General features: G+C 39.4%; 1 non-coding gene across 1 annotated transcript; it reads left to right on the top strand.

Moving 5' to 3' along the window:
- The first annotated feature begins 7,984 nt into the window (after positions 1-7,984).
- Positions 7,985-8,091, top strand: LOC145103604 (small nucleolar RNA R71). Its single transcript, XR_013706687.1, has one exon. It is a non-coding gene; the product is annotated as a small nucleolar RNA R71 (small nucleolar RNA).
- The last annotated feature ends 8,996 nt before the right edge of the window (positions 8,092-17,087 follow it).

Raw genomic sequence — 17,087 nt, 5'->3', positions numbered from 1 at the left:
GTGCGACTTCTGGTTGCGCGAGGTGCAGTTCCTTGGACACCTCGTCAACCAGAAGGGTATTTTGGTAGTTTGGCCAAGATAGAGGTCGTGATGCAGTGGGAGGTCCCGAGATCTCCATCGGAGATTCGAAGCTTCCTAGGTTTGGCAGGGTACTATAGGAGGTTCATTCAGGATTTCTCCATGATAGCAGTACCGCTCACCCGATTGACTAAGAAGTCGGTGGTGTTTCGCTGGGGGCCTGAGTAGCAGGCAACATTTGAGACCCTCAGGCCGAGATTGTGCGAGGCACCAATCCTTACCCTGCCAGAGGGAGTAGAGGATTTTGTAGTCTACTGTGATGATTCGATCACAGGTATGGGAGTAGTGTTGATGCAGCGAGGCCGGGTGATAGCTTACGCCTCTAGACAGTTGAAGCCTCACGAGGCTAACTATCCTACGCATGATTTAGAGCTGGGGGCAGTGGTGTTTGCCCTCTAGATTTGGAGACATGATGTGTGCAAACTCACTTAGTTTTAAACCTACTTTTAATTATCAAATAACACACAAAAGGCAGTGAACCTATCAATCATGGTATAGTTAAATAAGCAGGGTATCGATCACAGGGAACGACAAATTAAAATTAAAAACTAATTTTATGTAAGTTAATTAATAAGTAGGGGTTTTATCTAGTTTTACAAGACTAGAAACTTACTAACTATTACTTACTTAAAAACTAGAAAACAAAATACTAACTAGATTCAATAAATGGAAGGGAACTTCTATTTAGTTCAACTTAGTTGATTCTATGGTTGATTTCAAGGTAATGGTGCAATGGATTAATTCTTTCGTTGGTTACCGATTCAAGTGATTAGATTCGCATTCACTACACTAATCCTTAGCAAATAAACTAACTTAAACAGTGGCCAGTTGTCTAATTTAATTAGATTTACTAGATTAATTATTCGGGTTAATTTAGACTTGCAATAGTTAACTAATTTAATCTTTTAATTAACTTCTTGTTGATGGTCATCACACAAGCTTGCACATGAATTTACTCAGTTTTCTTATTAATTCTAGTTTCATATTCATTAATCCTAGACATATGGCATAGTGATCACATAGCATATGAGGTTAATAATCAATAGATGTTCATGCTAATCAATTATCTTCCTATTAACAGAAAATTAATTATTATTCAGACACAAGGTTCTTTAGCAAGCTAAAATAACAAAAATTCACCAACTTAGAATTAATCCTACTAATCAATCAAACCATATTGTCAACTTTGTATCCCCAAACAGAAGTCTAAAGGTTTTAGCTCATAATTGAAGTAAATAACAGAAAACAAACAGAGTCAAATTGTTTAACCATAATGATAAAACAAAAGAATAAGTGGAATGATGAAATTTTGCCTCAATTCTTCTTCGGGATTGAATTCTAGCTTCTCTCGTTGTCTTCTAGGGTTTTTCTGCCTTCTCAATCGCAGCTAAACTCTTCTGAATCGTTCCAGAATTCTTTTCTCTATCGTTCTGAACAGTTATCTCTATATATACGAATCGACTCGTCAAGTCAGGTGGCGACTCGTCGAGTCCATCTCTCAGTCCCCGTATTGTGATAAGTCTCTGGGATCCCGAGTCATTATCTTCTCGATTCTTCGATCGGACTCACCGAGTAGTCGACCCTACTCGCCGAGTAGGTATTATTTTTGGTGGTTTTCTTCTTTGTTCCATTCTTGATCTCTCAACCGCTTCTCCTGCATCCTTCTGCTTCCGAGCTTCATTTTTGGACTGAAAATATAATTCAAACACTTTTAAGTACCTTTTGTCCATAAAATGCAATAATTTAGCTAATAAATGAATAAAAATCTATACTTAATATGAACTAAATATGCACATATCAAAATACCCCACACTTGACTTTTGCTTGCCCCCAAGCAAAACTAAATTTTAAAACATTAGAATCACATATGACAACTCCAATCTAACCCAACCATTATGCCAAGACCGCAACGCATGCATTTGTGTCTAAAATTTTTCCTAAGGACCTCCCATACTCCAAATACTCACAATCCTCTTAAACACTCGCCCACTCACCCCGAACTATGCTCATTTTATGCAACCCTCCGAATCCATCCGCAGAAAACCTCTTACCCTCAAGGTATTTTTAATTGAGCAACCCAAGTATACATAATCTAGAATTACACTTTTCGATACCACTATGGAGCTCTTTTGGAATTCTTCACTTCCTTTGATAATTTGATCTTTGATTTCTTTGAATTCACCACCTTTATTGATTTTTGGTATCTTCAACTTTTTGGATTTCTTGGAATTTTGATCTTTTGATCTTCACTTTGATTGCTCCAAAATTCTTACAACTTTTCTTGTAATTCTCTTTTTTTTCATGTACCTCACTTTTTTCACTCAAAACCCTACATGCTTAAGCAGGGGCGCTCAATCTCAACCTTTATTAGCTAACGATAACAATCTTCCTGGATACATTTCAGGTTTAGGCTGCTAAACATATTGCATCCCTCAGGCTGAGCAGGGTCGTGTTTTTGTCCCATGATTTCACTGGAATAAGGAAGCCACAAATACACTAGAACGTATATAGGCTCAACTAAACATTTGGGTTTTCATGCAATTATCTGTACAATTCTAACATGGAATCCTAATTCGCTTTTACCAAAATTTTCTAAATTAAGTCCTAAGTAATATTTTTGGTATGCAATTTTTTTTTTAAAATTAATCTAAATTAAGACTCTAAATTTTCTAATATGTAACCAACCCCTACCCCATACTTAATTAATGCAATGTCCTCATTGCATATTATGCATGATAAAAACATAAAAAGAGAATAAAGAGGGAATTGGAACAAACTCCCCTGAGATAGCAGTCAATAGGTTGGTCACTTTCATTTTAGCTCCAACTTCAATTGACTTTAGACATGGGAACATCTCATCCATGTCTTGGGTGTCAAAATCTCGTGTGGGTCGCTCCAAATACGCGGAAAAACAGTGTAAGATCTTCAGGAATCAATATGGGAAGAATAAATGGTCAAGTGGTACTCTTATCAGCATCAGATCAGCAGTCCCCTTTTTTTAAAAATGAATGACTCGTCGAGTCATATATGTGACTCGTCGAGTATAAGCGTGGACATCTTCGTATGTGTGAGAATACTAGGCGACTCGTCGAGTCAGTTTAGTGCACTCGTTGAGTAGACCGTTGGACGAAAAAAAATGGCATTCTGCATTTGTTCCGGCCTCCAATAAATCTTCAAAACTTTCTCCTCACTTCTGGAATTACTCGCTAATGTCCCTAAGGACCGGACTCGATACTTTGACTCTAATGCTTCCCTCTCTTGACTGTGTATCACTCTTATAACCCTTTTGACTCTAGAACTTTAACTCTCCTATGCAAGCATTCCTAATTCAATTCTGAAAAATAATCAAGGCAAACACACATTAAACAAAACAGTAAAAAGTCTTAACACATTCAAACAAACCAAATAAAAAACAAAAACATAAAAATAGAAATTGAAAATTGTCTAATAGAAACGCAAATAAATTAATCCTCCTCCTCGTCATGATCCAGTGCTGCTCCACTTCCTCCCGCACCACTCCTTCTTGTACTAATCACCTCGTCCCACGATGGAATATACAAAAAGTTACCGCCATCGATATGCGGTATGTTGAAGTGATCGAAAAGCCGGATATGTGACTGATTGCTAAAATTGATGCCCCGCGCCATTTGATCTTGTAGCCGCCTCATCTCCACATTGTACCAATCCATTGGTACCTCTTCATTATCCACCAGAATCACCGGCGGCTCTTCCTCCACATCCCGCTCCCTCCTCGATCGGACCCTCCTTCCCGGTGCTTCGGGACCAACTATCGGATCATCATGCGGGATAGCATAATGACCACCACCATAGTCTTCAATAATCCTGGCCTGCCGGAAAAGAATTGGATTGAATGGAGTCGTAGGAATCATTGTCATAAAGTTCCATGCACCACGGGTCATCAACCCAAACGAGTTGGCTAGCCGGGTGACAAACATACCACCATTAATTCGAGAAGTTTTGTGATCCTTGACCGCACCCTCCGATAGATATGAAGCCAAACACCATGGAATATTGCAAAAAATGTTGGGTGTGATAATGCTCCATAAATAGAAGACATCAAGGTTAGAAACCTTGTCATCATCCTTCCTTTGGTTAATAGTGGATGAAATGAGACGATGAATAAGGCGGTGTGTAGGCGATCGAATGTTCCCCTCTTGCGCCGATTTCGGAATGTAAACTTTGTTGCCAATCGTGTTCCACCACCTCGTGTTCGTAACTCCATCGGGAGACACCATGTGGGATTGCTCCAAAAAGGCCCGAAAGATATCTGTTGAGACCAAGGGTTGGTCATAAATTCCCAATCGACAGGCAAGGTCGAGCACAGAACATTGATGAAATTCACCCCCAAGGTAGAAACTGAAACTTGTTGGGTGATAACAATCAACTCCCCCTGTGAAAGATACTATAGAGAAGAACTCTAGGCGTAACTCCAAATACACCGGCTCTTGAATTCGAATGACCCGACTCCACCCCTCACAAATCATCGTTTCTCCTTCGTGGGTAAACTCCTTTAAAAGATAAGGATCTAACTCCTCTTCATAGCGTACATTTTGCAACCAATCCCAATCTATCCTATTGGGCACGTATATTTCCTTCTTCCTTATGTCGGCTAACTTCTTCTTCCACTTCCGCATTGTTGAAGCGGACTCAATTTGTGGGAAATTCAACCAAGGAAAGTCCCCTTGGTGTCCCCTAGAACTTTGCCCACTGCTGAACATTCTTTCTGCAAAACAAAGATACAAAACCCAGAAACATAGATTATAATTAAAAGACGTCATGCACATGTTCCCCGACTCGACTCGTCGAGTCCATGTACGACTCGGCAAGTCGCAAGAACTGCACGAGTCAGTCGGCCGGTCGGTCTAAATTGGACCAGGAAATCTCAAAATTTCTTCCAGGGTTTTGTCTAGACATATGTATATAAGGTATTTAGGCAAGAATAAACATGCAAAACATCATAATTCATGAAAAATCGAAACCCTAGAAATTTAATAATTTTCAAAATCGGTTTTTTCTATGCAATTTCCATCATAGATAGCCTTAGAATCATGCTTTTAACAGAAAAGAGGAAGAAATTTGTTACCTTTTTGTGATGGAACTTGAAAAAAATTGAAGAACAATGAAGGGGAAGATGAATGCTTGAGAGGGAATTGAGAGAGAGGCGCACGACGAGTGTGTGTAAAAACTGATTCTTTTAGGGTTAAAACCCTAGTTACCAGTTGTAAAAGTAATTCTTTTTATTATTTTTTTCTGTGAATAATACCGACTCGTCGAGTCTGGTCGCGATGCCATTTTTTTTTTCTGAAATTAATATGTACTCGTCGAGTCATGGGCAGACTCGACGAGTCTCTTGCAAACAATTCAAAAAAAAAATAAAATTCTTGTCATTTATTATGGAAAAGAAAATTTATATCACCCCACACTTAGTCCATACGCACTCTCAAGCAGACATGTTCGATGATTTGGAAGATTAAAATTCTAAAAAAAAACGAAAAAATTTCAAACAAACTCAAAAAGGTAAAAGAAAGCAAACTCTAAACAACGGGTTGCCTCCCGCCAAGCGCTTCTTTTTAAGGAGTCGTTAGTTGGACTCCTTCCCATCTACGTCTCGTCATCTTCCAGCATTGGGAATGCACGCCTAGTCTCTTGTGGTTTGTACTTCGTTTTGTAAGCGTGAATCTTCTTTTTGTAAGCCCGTTTTGCTTCCTCTCTCTTCTTTTTCATAACATCATTCTCAGCTGCTTGGGCTTCCATTCTCCTCTTTTTCTTCTTCACCCCATTCGTTTTCACCTTCTTTTGCACTTCTTTTCCTTCACACTGAATTACTTCATATTTTGTGAAGGTGCGTGCTCTAGGTTTGGTAATGGATGGTTGATCAGCTTTCACACTCCTTTCTTTTGCCTCCCCTTCTTTTTCTGTGCTCACCCCATCTTCAAGTGTAATTGCATTAAGACATGCTATATAGGCGTGTTGAACTTCCGTATCCATGTCTTCTTTTTCTGTTTGTTCTCCTAAAGAATGAGGAAAAATATCCAAATCCAAACTATACAGAGGACTAGCAACAAACAGATCTAAATCGCCCAAGTTGTTATCAAATTCGACTGGACTCGTCGAGTCCAGTAAAGTGACTCGGCAAGTCTGATCGTATTCCATCATTTCTTGGGTGTTTTCTGAGTCAGCTCCTTCCAGTAGCTTTTCTAACTCCTCCAAGTCCTTGTTAGCATCTCCATCCTCTCCAGAATGTAGCAGAAACTTGCTTGGATCTTCTTTTTGCAAAAGTGCAAGCTCTTTCTGTAGTATCTCATCCTCCAAATGGATAAATGAGATTTCTTCCTTTATTTCCTCTTCTTGCTTGGCTTCTGGTACAACTCTAAACATTGTGGATTCGTCACCTACCCTTAATGTTAGTGTAGACTCACATACATCAATTAAGGCACATGCGGTGTTTAAAAATGATCTCCCCAAAATGATTGGAATTTTGGGGTCTTTTTCCATGTCAACCACCACAAAGTCTACCAGAAATATAAACTTGTCAACTTTAATAAGGAGATCCTCACAAACGCCTTGTGGATGAATTATTGTCTTGTCTGCCAAATGGATCTTCATATTTACCGGTCTTGGCTCTGGTAAATTCAACCTTTTAAAGAAAGAGAAAGGCATCAGATTGATGCTTGCACCCAAGTCGGTCAATGCTTGGGTGACAACCTCATTACCAAACTGGCAGATAATTATAATATTCCCCGGATCGCCTTTCTTTTCGGGTAGCTCACCCAATAGTATCTCCGCAACTTCAGCCAAATCTTTCCTAGCAGCAAAAAGACCTTTTAGCAAGTTGAAGTATTTGGGTGTCTGGAGCATCGTTTCCACAAATGGAACATTAACTTGTAGGGATTTAACATGCTTCATGAAGGTTTTATATGCTTCAACTTTTTCCGCAGGCATGGCTTTAATTGGGTATGGCAAAGGAGGATTATATGGCTTTAAAGGACTGACAGTTTTATCATTCACGCATGTACTCGTCGAGTCCACTAGAGGGACTCGACGAGTCAGATCGGGTTTTGCTGGAGCTGACTCTTCTGCCCTTTCTGTCTTCCTTTTGGAGATTCTCAGTGTATCTGTGAATATTTCTTCCTTGCTGGAGGCCACTACACTCATATTCTCCATTCTTGGATTGGTTTCGGTATTACTTGGAAGTTGACCCGGTCTTCTTTCGTTCACTTGGTGTGCAAGCTGTCCCAGCTGTTTCTCAATGTTGAGGATGGATGCCTGCTGATTCCTTAGCATGTTTTCGGTCTCATGTATTGCAGCCTCGTGGTCATTGTGTCTCTTTTCGGACGCGGCTATGAATCTAGTGAACATTTCTTCCAAATCAGCTTTCTTTTCTACCGGTTCTTCTCTTTGATATAGTCCCCTCTCCTTCTGCTTGTATTTTTCCTCCTTAGCCTTCTTATACTCTTCGTATGGGAGCCATTCCTTCTTAGGTTTTCGCCAATTTCCGTCGTATCGATCGCCACTTGAATAGAAGACTTGAGCTTTCTTATTTCCATTCTCATCCAAATCACAATCATTTGTTAGATGGGGCCCTCTACAATTTTCACATCCCACCCTCATAGCATGGATTATTTGATCCATTTTTGTCATTCTTCTATCAAGACTATCAAGCTTAACTATCACCGCTGCTATGCTATCATTTGCCGCGTTCACTACTCCCCGACTTACTTCGTTTCTTGGATTGTGGTATTCTCTAGAGTGCTTAGAGAATTCTTCAATTAGCTCCTTGATTACCGGGGGCGCCTTCTTTGTGAGCGGACCTTGAGAATTGAGTAATTGCCTTGTGGTGACATTGACTCCATCGTAGAAAATGGAGACCCCTTGTTGGCTATTAAGGTCGTGATGTGGGAAATTTCTAAGCAAACTCTTGTACCTTTCCCATGCTTCATATAGAGATTCTCCGGGCTGTTGCTCAAAGTTGGCAATTGGTTTCTTTAGCTTGGCTATTTTGGAGGGTGGACAAAAGTGATCTATGAACTCCTCTTTCATCTTGGCCCATGTGGTGACTGATCCAGGAGGAAGTGACTTTAGCCAATCCTTTGCAGCTCCTTTGAACGTGACTGGGAGCATGCGAAGAAGCTGGGTCTCGCGAGGGACATTCGGTACATTGAAGTAGTCGGCCACATCATTCACTTCGTCCAAGTGCTTGTAGGCGTCTTCGTGATCCTTCCCATAAAAAGGAATCTCCTTGAGTTGAGCGAGAATATGGCCTTTTAGTTCGAAAGTGGCGGTTGCGGGAATTGCGGGCTGCACAAGTCCCGGGCCGGTGTCATCGCGCATCCTCTTCTTCCATTCCCCCATGGGGACTTCATCGATATTAGCCATAGTGATGACTAAATCGTCTTCAAAATCGGAGTCGTGCTCGAATGTGGGTTCTTCTTCTTCCTCGGTCTCATATTCGATATCTTCTTGAATTGGGTCTTCAATAGTCAAAGAGGCACTGGATGCTCCGGATTTGCTGCTCCTCTTCTTGCTGAAAACGGACTTGAGGTTTTTGAGTGGCGAGTTCTTTGAAGATGCGGATTCTCCAACGGCTTTGCCTTTGCTCTTCCTTAGTGCGGATTCCGGGTCTTCAAGAGGGGGGACCAGAGGTGTATCAGATCCTCGGTTCATGAAACAACTATAAACAAAACAGAAAAACGCGTAAAAGGAACAAAAATAAAATAAAATATTAAAACTGAAACAGCGATGTACTTGCCGAGTCGGCACGAGTGCACTCGGCGAGTTCAAGGCAAAAACAGAAAAAAAAAATCTAGTTACTCTAAAAACGAAATTTTATTAAAACTAATTCTACTTACTGAATTGCTTCTTGAATAACTTTGTGTGAGATAAATCCGACACAAGGGATTGATTAAATTAGAACTTAATGTTAATTTTTAGAACCGTTCCCCGAAAACGGCGCCAAAAACTTGATGTGTGCAAACTCACTTAGTTTTAAACCTACTTTTAATTATCAAATAACACACAAAAGGCAGTGAACCTATCAACTGTGGTATAGTTAAATAAGCAGGGTATCGATCACAAGGAACGGCAAATTAAAATTAAAAACTAATTTTATCTAAGTTAATTAATGAGTAGGGGTTTTATCTAGTTTTACAAGACTAGAAACTTACTAACTATTACTTACTTAAAAACTAGAAAACAAAATACTAACTAGATTCAATAAATGGAAGGGAACTTCTGTTTAGTTCAACTTAGTTGATTCTATGGTTGATTTCAAGGTAATGGTGCAATGGATTAATTCTTTCGTTGGTTACCGATTCAAGTGATTAGATTCGCATTCACTACACTAATCCTTAGCAAATAAACTAACTTAAACAGTGGCCAGTTGTCTAATTTAATTAGATTTACTAGATTAATTATTCGGGTTAATTTAGACTTGCAATAGTTAACTAATTTAATCTTTTAATTAACTTCTTGTTGATGGTCATCACACAAGCTTGCACATGAATTTACTCAGTTTTCTTATTAATTCTAGTTTCATATTCATTAATCCTAGACATATGGCATAGTGATCACATAGCATATGAGGTTAATAATCAATAGATGTTCATGCTAATCAATTATCTTCCTATTAACAGAAAATTAATTATTATTCACATACAAGGTTCTTTAGCAAGCTAAAATAACAAAAATTCACCAACTTAGAATTAATCCTACCAATCAATCAAACCATATTGTCAACTTTGTATCCCCAAACAGAAGTCTAAAGGTTTTAGCTCATAATTGAAGTAAATAACAGCAAACAAACAGAGTCAAATTGTTTAACCATAATGATAAAACAAAAGAATAAGTGGAATGATGAAATTTTGCCTCAATTCTTCTTCGGGATTGAATTCTAGCTTCTCTCGTTGTCTTCTAGGGTTTTTCTGCCTTCTCAATCGCAGCTAAACTCTTCTGAATCGTTCCAGAATTCTTTTCTCTATCGTTCTGAACAGTTATCTCTATATATACGAATCGACTCGTCGAGTCAGGTGGTGACTCGTCGAGTCCATCTCTCAGTCCCCGTATTGTGATAAGTCTCTGGGATCCCGAGTCATTATCTTCTCGATTCTTCGATCGGACTCGCCAAGTAGTCGACCCTACTCGCCGAGTAGGTATTATTTTTGGTGGTTTTCTTCTTTGTTCCATTCTTGATCTCTCAACCGCTTCTCCTGCTTCCTTCTGCTTCCGAGCGTCATTTTTGGACTGAAAATATAATTCAAACACTTTTAAGTACCTTTTGTCCATAAAATGCAATAATTTAGCTAATAAATGAATAAAAATCTATACTTAATATGAACTAAATATGCACATATCAACACACTACCTCTATGGGGTTCGTTGTACCATTTACACAGATCACAAGAGCTTAGGTATCTCATGGATCAGCCGAATCTGAACATGAGGCAGAGGCGATGGTTAGATGTGTTGAAGGATTATGATTGTGACATCCTTTATCACCCAGGAAAGGCCAACATAGTGGCCGACGCCCTGAGCCGCAAGGCGGCAACGGCCCCGATCAGGGACATATGTTTGTGGATGATAGTAATAACTCCATTATTGGAGCAGATTAGAGAGGCTCAGGTCGAGGGCCTCGAGGAGGAGAGACGAAAGTGTGAGAGGATTGTGGGCCGAGTAGCTTCCTTCGACTATGATAGTCGAGGATTGTTGACCCTTCATGGGAGAGTATGGGTACCGTACTGGGGTGGAGTACGGCAAGTGTTGATGGATGAGGCTCATAAGTCTCGATTTTCCATCCATCCGGGGGCAACGAAGATGTATAAGGATCTTCGACCCGACTATTGGTGGCCCTGCATGAAGCGGGATGTCGCCTGGTATGTGGAGAGGTGCCTGACCTACAGGAAGGTTAAGGCGGAGCACCAGAGGCCTCACGGCAAGATGCAGCCGTTAGATATTCCAGTGTGGAAGTGGAAGGATATCACTATGGATTTTATCACTAAGCTTCCCAGGACCGCACGTGGAGTGGATTCGATTTGGGTTATAGTGGATCGGTTGATGAAGAGTGCCTGTTTCAGTGGTGTCAGACCGAGATGTCCGTTTTACCTCCAGATTCTGGAAGCGGTTTCATGACGAAATGGGTACTCGTCTCCATTTCAGCACCGCTTTCCATCCTCAGACGGACGTGCATAGTGAGAGGATGATTCAGACTCTTGAGGACATGCTCAGGGCATGTGTCCTAGATTTCGGTGGCAATTGGGATACGTATCTTCCGTTAGCGGAAATTTCGTCTAACAAGAGTTACCACGCCAGCATTGACCGCCCTCCCTTCGAGATGCTCTATGGGAGGAAGTGCAGCACCTCGATTTGTTGGGGTGAGGTCGGTCAGTGTGTCAATTGGAGCACTGAAGTGGTGCTCAAGACGATAGAGGTTATCCAGCAGGTTCGTAGTAGACTGCAGACTGCACAGAGTCGGCAGAAGAGTTACGCCGACAGGAGGCGTTCAGACTTGGAGTCTCAGGTGGGCGACATGGTCCTCCTGAAGGTATCAACCTGGAAGGGTGTCATTAGGTTTCGGAAGAGGTGCAAGCTGGGCCCCAGGTTCATCGGCCCTTTTAGGGTCTTGGCCCGGGTGGGTCGGGTCGCTTATCGGTTGGATCTTCCGGCAGAGCTCAGCCAGATCCACAACACCTTCCATGTTGTGACAACCCAGAAATTTCCATTCTGTACAACCGTCCACTGCAATTGAAGTCAAATCTGATTCTATTAACTTTCAAGCTTTTTGGAATAAGTTTGAGTGTTTTATAGATAGTACATAAAGAGATATCAAGAGAGAGGATACCCTAGGGTTTATTATGTAGCAATAAATGCCCAAAACTTCAAGAGTTTGGATTTTACGGTCCAAGATGGTATTGGGACCGTAAACCCTAAAGACTATATAAGTGAGACTTAGATATTTTATTCACTTCTTCACATTTCCAAGACTAGAGCCATTTCTCTATCAAGAATCATCCCATTTTTCTTGGAGATCTTCAACTTGTAAGTTTTTCTAGCCCTAATATGTTTAGATCAAGTGTTAAACATCAAGAAATCATCCTAATACCCCAAGAAAAGGGTGTTCACGGCCCAAGATCTTCTTGGACCGTGAACACTAAAAATAAGGCCAAAGTGTGCCTTATATCCCTTTAGACCTTGGAACCAAACATGGAAACTATCCTTGACATGTCTAGACCTTAGGAGCATCAAGAAAACACCCAAAGATCACAAGGAACAAGTGTTTACGGCCCAAGAATCTTCTAGGACCGTAAACCCTAAAAAAGGTGCTAAAGTGTCCCTATTCTCTTGCCAAGCCTTGGAAACAAACCTAGAAACTTCCTAGAACCTTCCGTTGATGGTTTTAGCACATGAAAACCACAAAAATGTCCCATGTATATGTGTTTACAGTTTGGGGAGCTCCCAAAACCGTAAACACCTCAAAGGCATGTTTTAATACCCCAAACTCTTACCTTAAGCTTAGAAACTAGCCTAGACCTTTACCTGGAAGTGTTTAAGACTTGAAAACATCATTTGACCATAAACCATTTGGGTTTACTACCGTAAACCCAAAGAAAAACGGTCCAAAAACTGTAAACACCAATTAGTGTCATTTCACTTCCCTTTGTTGAATCACATGTGATTCCAACACTTAACCAAGGTGTTTCCTAGTCCCGGAAGGTATTTCCTTTCATATAGTTGTTTATAAACACTATATTCATGTCAAAATGTGTCATTATATATCATTTAGGACTTATTGTGTCTCGGGACTTCATTCGTGGAACTTCTCATCCATACGCGCATACCCGTTTGAATCACCCACATCAGGTGAGTTCATACCCCGTAATGAATCTTTTAACTATTTTAACTGTTTTAAGGGGGGAATACAGGTTGAAAACAATGATAATTGTGTAAATGTTTGTTGTTAAACATCTTTCAAAATGTTACTTATGTTATTTATAAGTTGTCAACACATTTCAAAACTCGTTTAAGGTTATGTTACTTTATAGTTATACAAAACTCTGTTATTAAAGTAAAAGCATAACTTAGTAAAGAAATGAGTCATTTCAGTAACAGTCCAAGTAAAGCATTAGTAAACTATTATAGTTATAGTTTAGGAGAATGCTATTCATTACTTCTAGTACAATGAAGCACACAAAGAATCAATTCCACAACAGAACAAATAGTGAAGAGAATCAAACAATACCAGAACATAACATAACAAACAAGTTAGGTTGCTATAGCATGAGAACACACAAACAGGATCTAATTATACTAATGAATCATTAACGCATTAGTGATAGTTATATTGGGTATACATGATCATATGACTTTAATGTGAATTACACGGCTTGTAAGAAATTGTCGAGGTCGCGTTTGGTTCCCTCAATCTCTTTTCATTGAGAGCGTTTAGTAGGGGTTCTAGCTTTCACATTATGACCGTAATAAAACAAATATGTTTTTAGGTTAATAGTACATCCACATGTCATTATAAACGACATCTGTGTACTTACTTCTCCCATTACTTTCATAAAGTGTCGGTACCACTTGAAAGTTGATCTATTTTCTAGTAAAGATAGTTATAAACTAGGAAGAATATACTTTAAATTTGACAAAGGAACAACCGGGTTAAACTCAGAACAGAAGATGCCTTGGTAGAAGGCTACGATTAAAGGTTAGGATCATAATGCTAGCTTTATGATTCCTTAATGTATACACTATAGAATACATATATGCTAATAGATTCCGACAGCTAATAGGATGTGTGCCTTCGCTTCATTTCCTGTTCTCGTTTGATTGTGGTCTTGAACCGAGTTCCCCCAATCTATTATCTACCCGAATATATATATATATATATATATATATATATATATATATATATATATATATATGCTTAGTATACATTAAGTCATCATAAGGGTACCAAGTATGTATCAGGTTATAGGACACAGAGTCGAAGCATAGTTTTCTAGTACAAAACATACTTTTCAGAGTCAGTACTTTTGATATACAAAACTAGAGATTTTCCAGATAAGGGCTTAATCCATTTTATTAAGTCAGTACAATTTTAAAGACTTTAAGTGAGTAACTCTATAATACCTTAGTTTATATACCATGTTTATATATAAAAATGACATCCAATAGATAGTTAAATGTGTGTTTTCCGCCTTACTCCTTGTTCCCGTTGGATTGTGGGATTAGGGTAGATTCACCCAGTTAACTTTCTACCCGATATCAAATTATATATAGCAGTATAAACAAAGCTATTATAAAAGTAGTCATTGTGGTCAATATTTTACTATAAGAAATATAGGTTTTCTTACAAGAACTCGTCATTAGATATAAAGGAACCATTACAAATAACTCCATGAGTAACAAGTGAATACACCAGGGTTATATATGACAACGATCTAACAACCAATGGGATGTGTGCTATCCGCCTTACTTTCTGTTCCCCGTTGGGTTGTGAGATTAGGGCAGATGCACACAATCGATTGTTTGTTTACTCTGAGTTATATATAACTTGTACCCATTTAGTACCCATAGAAAGGCTTGTAGTGTCATTTTACTTAACTTTAATTCAAGTAGGAAATATATGATTTTCTAGAGGAACATGCAAACTTTTCAAAACAGAACTTACAGCTTACATCACATTTACATATACATTTTCAACAATACTTTATAGCTTATTCACATCACTAAAATCTTATGAACTCACCAGCTTAATTGCTGATCAACTCTTTCAAATAACTTGTATTCTCAGGAGACTATTAGACAGGTGCTCGTGCTGGGGATTTAAAAGATGGAGCATTATAGCTTCAATTCTTGTTTTGTTATTTGTGTATGAATTCTATGTTTTGTGAACACACATTGTAAACACTTTCTTTCTAAATGAAATGGTTGTTTATTACTTGCTTACCATATACATATCTCGTGATACTTAACATGACGTCCTCCACCCCCGAACGTTTCCGCCGTTCCGGTTTTGGGGTGTGACAGATTGGTATCAGAGCATTGTTTATAGTGAACTAAGTATATCAACCGATAAAAGATATACAACTATAAATACAATGGGGCTTAAGTGCTCTGGATAATGATATATTTTAGAATATAACTTCAAGTTATAAAAATATACCTACTTGCTTATCATGTACATAATAGAACTAGTGTCACGAGGAGAACAGAACTGAAAGTATTTAAAGGTTGGGCATTGTCGTCAACCCGAACAGTTATGTAATCATAACTAGGATCAATATAGCTTGATCAACTATATTCATTCGAGATGTGACCAACATGTGTTTGAGAATGATGTGGTGTTTCAACATGGTTAAAACTTACCTTAACACCAGTCAAGAGAACGCCGGAACAAGTACATTATAGTAGGATACTATAGGAGTATTTAGTTTAGATAAATAACTTATGTGAGAATTTAAAAGACCCTTACGGATAAGTCTATAATCTTGCAAGGTATATTCCTAAAGTGTTATATATAATCTGGATTTTATAGACATAAAATCTATGGCCTACTCTTCGCTCTCCATTCCTCTTAAGGGTGTAGTGTTGAGGTGGGAACAATTATTCGAAAGTCTATCTAATCCCCCACTATATACAAACTTGTGTACCTTGTATAATTATAGGAGGATTCCATAAGGATCACCCCATAAAGTTATATTAAAGCTCATAGGTTCTTTAGTCGCTTTCATTCTCGGAATGCAAACACAGATAAATGCATCCGCATCCTCAGAGTATACAACAAAAGAGTGCAGGAGGAACAAGGACAAGTTCATGAGAAGTTTTCAATGAAAGATCAGCCGAAGTAACCAAAACGTCTTGCGCGTCACACTAATAAATATTAATTAGGTTAATTTATCGAGTGAGTGGAAACACTGCTCACATTACATGTGTTAGAATTGTTTTCTTACATGCAGCTGGTAACAGTTATTCAGGAAACAAATATTCATTCGAGGATAGTTATTTCAAATTCATAGAGTTTATTAGGTATAGACTCATTTATGAATTGTTTCTAGAACCCTGTGGAAGTTAGGACCCGATACATCCAGAACTAGGATAACCTTGTCTTTTCAGCTTTCGGCTTGTGTCCGTTGCTATAGACTTATTCCATCTTATCTTTGTTTTCTTATAGCAAAGATGCCTCCTCGCAGATCACCCAGACACACTACTCCGATAACTCCAATACTTTCTCCACAAATCGATGCAGGAACTCTGAACGCTGCAGTGGCCGCGGCGGTGGCAACAGCCATGGCCCAATATCACCCCACCGGTACAAGTGGAGGTGAAACGCCTACTGATTCTACTCAAGGTGAGGTCCATGTGCGCCCGAGAGAATTCTCTTACAAGGACTTCACCAGATGCCATCCATTGTCCTTTAATGGGACTGAAGGGGTCATTGCCCTTATGCAATGGTTCGAGAAAACAGAGTCGGTTTTTGAAATATGTTTATGCCCGGAAGGAAGCAAAGTGAAGTTTGTTGCCTGCACCTTCGACGGCAAGGCCCTAACATGGTGGAACAGCCATGTTAAGTCACTGACCCTATCAGTGGAAAACTCAATAGGTTGGGAAAACCTAAAAGAGTTAATGCGGGAAGAATATTGCCCATTAGGCGAGATTCAAAAACTGGAACAAGAGCTATGGGATCTCACTATGGTCGGCTCAGACATAGTGACCTACACGGACCGGTTCATCGAACTAGAAGCTCTATGCCCCGAGATGGTTATCTTGGAGAGCAAGAATATAGAAAGATACATTTGGGGTCTAACGGTTTTAGGGTTAGGTGTGGTGCTAATGCAAAGGGGGCATGTGATAGCTTACGCCTCGAGGCAACTGAAGCCTCATGAGGCAAATTACCCCACTCACGACCTGGAACTGGGGGCAGTGGTGTTTGCCCTCAATATATGGAGGCACTACTTGTATGGAGTGTGGTGCACCATCTATACAGATCATAA

This window comes from Lactuca serriola, chromosome 4 (assembly GCF_051521515.1).
Source record: "Lactuca serriola cultivar US96UC23 chromosome 4, Lser_US96UC23_V15, whole genome shotgun sequence".
Taxonomy (NCBI): Eukaryota; Viridiplantae; Streptophyta; class Magnoliopsida; order Asterales; family Asteraceae; genus Lactuca; species Lactuca serriola.
The sequence above is the reverse complement of the archived record's forward strand: the minus strand, read 5'-3'. Positions and strand labels throughout refer to the sequence as shown.